The sequence below is a fragment of the Sapajus apella genome, unplaced genomic scaffold (assembly GCF_009761245.1).
Source record: "Sapajus apella isolate SASKATOON/1434 unplaced genomic scaffold, GSC_monkey_1.0 scaffold71, whole genome shotgun sequence".
NCBI classification, from domain to species: Eukaryota; Metazoa; Chordata; class Mammalia; order Primates; family Cebidae; genus Sapajus; species Sapajus apella.
This window is the reverse complement of record NW_022437011.1, coordinates 7,673,789-7,680,893: the sequence shown is the minus strand read 5'-3', so window position 1 is coordinate 7,680,893 and position 7,105 is coordinate 7,673,789. Positions and strand designations below refer to the sequence as shown.

Here is a 7,105-nt window from a genome sequence, read left to right as displayed (position 1 = left end):
GTACATGGCCACAAAGTAGGAATGGTTGGTGACAAGACAGAAGGCTAAAAAAGAAGGTAATCTTGTGCACCTGACAAATAGAAAAAAATAAAGTATCAAAATAGAAGGCAGGCTATAAGAGTATCAAGAAATTCTTAAAAACCAAAATGTAATTTGGAAGCACAAAACCTGTAGTTAATGCTACCCAATGTCATGGGGCCAAGAACATTGTGGCTTCCTAAGTTAGAAAATGCCATATAGCAAAATTTTAAATAGAACATATTACTTTTTTTCTAATCAATCTCCTCCTCTCCCAAAAAAATAGGAACTCATTTTCTTCAGGGTTGGGAGGAATAGAAGGGATAATGGGACATGGTTATATTAGTAATATTTTTGTTGTTATGATAAACTTTGTGTTTAAACTTGATAAAAGCCCATTAGCTGCCAAGAGGGAATAAGGAATAAATTTTAAAAAATGTACTATTTCCTTTAGAGAAGTTTCAGAGCCAAAAGACTAATTTACATAAAGAGCTGTAGAGAAAGTAGTTGAATGACAGTCCATTCATAAAACTTTTATTCCATTTACATGAACTAATACACGTGTTCTTAACAATTATGCTTGGATTGTTCATGAAAATTTTATAAAACATTAAACAAAGCTAGCTATCATGTCAAGTTATTTCTCTATTAACTATTTTTACAGGACATGCATGTTAGGCCAGTATAAAAAAAATCACAAAAGCAAAAAACATAAAAAAAGTTAAGTTACGTGGGTTTTTGTTTTACTGCGGTGCTTGATATACACGATTTGGCTCTCACAGAGCCAATAATTCAATAGAGATTAAAGTTAGGACTTTTTAACTCTAACGGTCAGTTTTAACACTGGCCCTTGTGAAGCCATAATGTACCAAAATTTGTTCTTAGGTTGCCTAAAACATCTAAATACAAATAAAATGAGTGTAGCAAAAATAATGAAAACTAACAGCAGGTAACTTTACAAATAATGGAATGTGAACTATTTCTGCCCTTATCCAGAGTAAAATGGGTCACAACTTTGTCTAAAGGAACACTTCTGCAGCTGTAGTCAAGTGTGTGCACATTGACATTGAGTATTCCACAGACATACATGGTTTAACATGTGGTATCCATGGGATATCTGTTTCTACCACAGCCTTGTAAGCGCTCCAAACTTTAAAGTACTCGCAATTACTACACCTGTGACTGGAACCGATGATCCCTTTTATTCCCCACCAGGACAAAACAATATGTAGGCAGTTTTCTTTGCTTAGACATGGAAGCAGTTTTAACACTGGCCCTTGTGAAGCCACAGTGTGCCAAAAGTGCTATGCCAAACATTTATAGCTTATATAAAAATTCCATATTGGCCACCTCAAGATGAAAACAGGCAAATCCCTAAATGTTAACTGGCTCTACTCCCCTAATATTAAACATAATAACAACATGGGAAATACAGAAATTTAAATAGAAGTAACATAAACCTGTCAAAAATTGTAAACAAAATACTATTTGTGGGACAGCATGGATGACAAATGGTCTGTGTAAATTTTAGAATGAGGCAGACAAAAGTTGGAAGACCGGTTAATTTTCCCTCCTTCTCCTGCTTCAGCTTCCTCTCCTTGGGCATCCGATATCCACAATGTCAAGTTGTCTCTCAGTAATTGCATTATTAGCATGCTGTCTTTCTATGACTCCTCACTTAATGTATCAAGTTCAGCAATAGCTTCATCAAAAGCTGTCTCTGCAAGAGAGTAGGCTTTCTCTAGGGACTTCAGAATCTGATAATAGAACCAGAGAAGTTAAGGGCTGGACCCAGTCTGATAGTATTTGTTGATTGCATTTGCTTTTTGCTGATTTTAAAAGCTTCTTGGTATGCTTATTGTCACTCATCCACAATCCCTTTCTTGTCATCACCAGCAGCAACCTCAGCCAAGTAATGGTGGTATTCTCCTTCCATTTTCAAATAGAAGACTTTGCTCTCTGCTTGTGAAGCATTGGGCATCGAGAACTTTTCCAAAAGAGACAGTACATCATTGCAGATATCTCTTAGCTCCTTCCCAATTTTCTCTCTGTATTCTCAAGCCATCTGCTGTTTTTTTTCTCAGAACCTTCTGCCTTTTGTTCAATACTTGAGATGACCATCCAAGATGACCTATGGGCTCCTACAACATTTCTATAAGCAACTGGGAAAAGATTCCTCTCCTCATTGGATAATGCAGCTACGTGCTTAGTTACAGACTACGTGTAGGCTGCCATGTCATCTCTCTCAGCCTGCTTGGTCAGTTTGACCCTCTGAACCAGCTCATTTTTATCCATGACTGGATGTTCTGTGTCCAGAGTGGGTGGTGGCAGTGGATGGACAGGGCTTTAGCAGTCTCTGGGCAGTGGCAGCAGCAGCCTGCCTTTGGTTTTTGTAAGAGTTAGTTAGTTTTTTCATTTTCTTCTTTTCTTTTTTTTTCTCTCTCTCTCTTTCTCTCTTTCTTTTTGAGACAGAGTTTCACTCTGTAGCCTAGGCTGGAGTGCAATGGCGCGACCTCTGTTCACTGCAACCTCTGCCTCCTGGGTTCAAGTGATTCTCTTGCCTCAGCTTCCTGAGTAGCTGGAACCACAGGCATGCACCACCATGCCCACCTAATTTTCGTATTTTTTTTAGTATGTTGGCCAGGATGGTCTTGATTTTTTGACCTCATGATCTGCCTGCCTAGGCCTCCCAATGTGCTGAGATTACAGGCATGAGCCACCGTGCCTGGCCTTTTATTTATTTATTTTATTTTATTTTTTTACGATGGAGTCTCACTCTGTTGCCCAGGCTGGAGTGCAGAGGTGCAATCTTGGCACACTGCAACCTCCTCCTCCTTGGTTCAAGCTATTCTCCTGCCTCAGCTTCCCCAGTAACTGGGGTTACAGGCACCCACCACCACACCTGGGCAATATTTTAATATTTTTAGTGGAGATGGGGCTTCACCAAGTTGACCAGGCTGGTCTTGAACTCCTGACCTCAGGTGATCCACCCACCTCAGCCTTCCAAAGTGCTGGGATTACAGATGTGAGCCACCATGCCTGGTCAGTTTTTTCATTTTCTAAGAACAGATAGTATTCTCAGTAGTTCAGAAGCAGATAAATTCAGTTCTATGAATATGCATGAGATATTATAAACATGCATTAGATTACCTTTATGTCCAAAATTAGGCACAAACAGAAAGAGCCTTTATCTATGTACTCTCTAAACAGGGTGGAATCAAACTTCGACGTGTTAGCTGCATTTGCTTGGCTTGGATCATTTTTCTAAAAATGAAAACTTCACAAACAGTCAAACTCTTGAATTGGTAAATGGTTCCTGATGCCTCTTTTGCTAAGACTTCAGGAACAACACAAAGGATTTTGGAGTTAGCTGACACAATTAAATTATATGAAAAGCTAAATAGTGCAAAAGATGAATAATAATATACGTTCATCTTAATAGTATCATAAGATATCAGAGACATTAATGTCATAAGACATAAAATCATGCCAGTGACATCACAAGACTGCACATGATCGATCACCTGGAAGGCTTTGAGAAGTAAGTGCTAGAAATAAGTAAGGAGATAGAAGCTTGATTGGTCTAAGGTCAGGGTGGACCTTCAACTGAATTTTGAAAAATGTTTAGAATTGGAAAAGATGAGGAACGTATGTGAGATGAGGGTTGAGGGTGAATGGTAGTCGGGGATGGATAGAGAAGGGCATTAAGTAACATTCATGGAACATTAAACTGTGCCAGATACTGTGGCTTATCCCTTTATCTCAAATGTGAGGCAAGCAGCCCATGACCATTAGATAATGTGGAATACTCTGGGTCAGATTGTTTGCATTTACTATTAGGTACGTTAGGTTTCCCTCTTAGTCTCAATTTCCCCATTGATAAAAAGACACAATAATACTGTTTATTTCTAGGGTTTGATAGCTTACAAAAGCACTTAATTTACATATGATATATATCAAGCACTCAATGAATGTTAGCTGCTATTATTACTGTGATGATGGTTGTTATATGGTGATCCAGGAGATAGTCTACCTTTCCTCAGAGGTTACTAATCTAGGCTTCCTTGATATTTTTTCTCTTGTGAACTTAGAACTTCTATAATATACTTTTGTTTTTAATAATTTATTATCAGGTACTTTCTTTGGAAGTTCCTTAAGATCAGGGATTTTTTAATATGTCTCCCACCCCCAAAGTGTCTGGCCTAGTGTTGAACACATAGTAGGTGAGGAGTTGGTTGACTTTGCAGATTATTGCATAGGGAGTATTACATTTTCCTGAGGTGTATGTTGCTTTGGGCAGTTTTCCTCAATCTCACCCGACATATAAAAGCAATTGATAGAGAAGGATTCCTCCTCTATTGACGTTGGCAGTAAATCCTAATATTACACCAGCCATCTTAGGTGAGGTTAACTAATTATAGACTTGTAGACCAAAAGATGACATGAAAAATCTTCTTGTCTAACATCTTTGGAGAACAAAAGTAAGGTTCAGAGAGAGTATGTTATTTGTCTAAGGTCATGTAATCTGTTGGTAGAGGAGTCAGGATTTGAGTCTCTTGTCTTCTAGTGCAATAAATGCAAGTTTATAGCAAATGGACTCTTTATTACTAGATAAATTCAAAACTGTGGATATTATTCTGAGTAGTTGAGACTGTAGTGTTTTTTTTTCCTGTTATTAGATCAGAACATGTTTGTGGTTCTGAATTCAGTGAGTAATGGAGCAATCCATTACCAGAACATCCATTACCAGCACAGTCCACTAAAGTCCCAGAAGGACTTTACTTTTAAAAGGACTTAAGTGGACTTTTATTTTATACATAAGCTCCATGAGGATGGAGACTTAGTCTGTTATATTCACTCCTGAATCCCTAGTGCCTGGAATAGTGCCAGGCACATAGGAGATGCTCAATAAATAATTGTTGAATGAATGAGTTTGCTTTGTCAGCAATATTGGTTAAGACTTCAGTTGAGAATGTATGTGGCTTCTGGAGAGTGTAAACTTTAAGCATCAAACTCTGGAAAGAAATCCTGGAAACAACAGGGAAACTTTGGCTATGGCAAAAAGATAAAAATGAAATACTTCCCCTCTGTGGGAAGAGAATGATTACATGAGAGAGTATATATAAAACTTCTGAAACTTCTTGGAAGAAACATATCTTATAAATAAATGTAAGGTCAGTTGGTGCAAGAGGATAAAATATCCTCTAAACTCCTGGCACATCTCAGAGGAGAAGCTGGAAAACATTAGCAGGATAGTTTTGGTGGTGTGTGGAATTCAGTCTTTTGCCACCTTGAAGTCATTCTATATCCGTAAGCTAATGAAAACAAAAAAGAGAAAATTCAATCTTTATAAAGAGAAAGATCTTTGTACCTGGCTTCTTAATGTTCATGATGCTCCTTCTTCTAAGCATGAACAGTCAAGCTTCATGGGCAGGGCACCTGGCAGCCCCTGTTACCATTTAATCCACGGGGTGGGGAGGCCAAGTAGGAGTTTCCTGTTTCCTGTCCCTGATCTTCCAACTAATGAAAAAAGACAGTGATGACTAATAGAACAAAGAAATGCCCTGAATCTTACTTTGGGTATATTGCTGAGTTATATAATCTGTGTCTGAAATGAATAAAAATGTAGAAGGGTCAAGTAATATGGGGAAAGAGAGCACTAATTTAAGATGAAGGAAATTTAGATTCTCTTTTAGGGCTGTCATTAATTAGTTATGATTTGGACAAGACCTTTGGGGGTCTCAGTTATCTCATATCAGAAGTAAGATGGTCCCTAAGGTTTCTTTTAGGTCTAATACTTGCCCTTTTTAAACATTAAAAAATATCTCAGGGTCTAAGTAGATGAATTTCCATCAGAGGGTAAGAGAAAGAAAGATGAACATTGGTGCTTAAAGCAAAAACAGTCAGCACTTAAGGCACTGGCTTTGCCTGCCACTTCAAAATGCAGAGGTTTGAAAGATGGTGAGCTGAGTCTTAGAAATTACTGAAATGATTTAAAATGTTATTTATTTATTAAAAATCTTTCAGAACTAATTTGAGTAAATGATAAAGGAAAGCCAAACACTAAAAGGAAGAATTTCGAAAAGAAAACTCACCCTTAAATATTGGCTTCTCTTGCTAAAGCCACTGTAGTCTTTTACATTTGATTCTCATGTATTTTCCTCTAGGGGAGAAAAAAGGAGATTTTTCAAAAGGAAAAAAGAGCTTTTGTTTGTTCAGAAAATACCAAACTCCAGAATATCAAAATGAAAGTGTGGGTTCATGGTACATGCAGGCCCTACATGTGACTTATCCTGAAGTGTTCTTTCTTGATTTTAGGTAGCACTGGGTATGTCCTTGAGGGAAAAAATAGCCAGGGATTTTACTTTGGTGATGAGTTATGCTAGCAGGCTTCATGTCTCACGTAAATGGTAACCTTTGCTGAGTGTAACCCTAGCTCTTTGTAAAGAGAACAAAATTAGACTCCACCAAATGAAGAGTCTAAGACCTTGGCAATTTTACCCTGGAAAGATGACAAGATACATAGAGATCAGACAAATGAACAATGATGATGCCTTATAACATTGCCTGAATAGGTAGGATGTCTGCAGAGTTATACTAGCTTCATGGGTATTATACAGGTTCAGTGGTCTGAAAAATAGGACATTACATCTATTTGAAAGTGAACAACTAAAGAATTTGATAGTAGCTTCATTAGGAAAAAAAGAGGAAAGAGATGTAAGGTAAGGCAGATTTAGCAATGTGCAGTATTTTAAATGTATTAAAGTATCACATTAGTGAGAATATTTTAAATTCAAATAATAAACTCTGCATTCTTTTAAAATGTTACTTAAGTTATTTTGATTTGATGGAGAGATTATTGTGCTGTTCCATTTATTTTCTTTTGTTTGCCTATTTTATTATTTAGTGTTTTTGTTTTGTTTTGTTTTTAGAGACAGGGTCTTACTGTGTCACCTAGTCTGGGGTGCAGTGGCATGACGATATCTTACTGCAACCGTAACTCCTGGGCTCAAGTCATCCTCCCACCTCAGCCTCCCGAGTAGGTAGTACAGGCACGTGCCACCATGCCTCGCTATTTTTTTTTTCT

General features: G+C 37.6%; 1 pseudogene; it reads right to left on the bottom strand.

Annotated features, from left to right (window-relative positions):
* Positions 1 to 899: 899 nt before the first annotated feature.
* On the bottom strand, positions 900 to 2,444 carry LOC116531533 (annotated as a pseudogene).
* Positions 2,445 to 7,105: the final 4,661 nt, after the last annotated feature.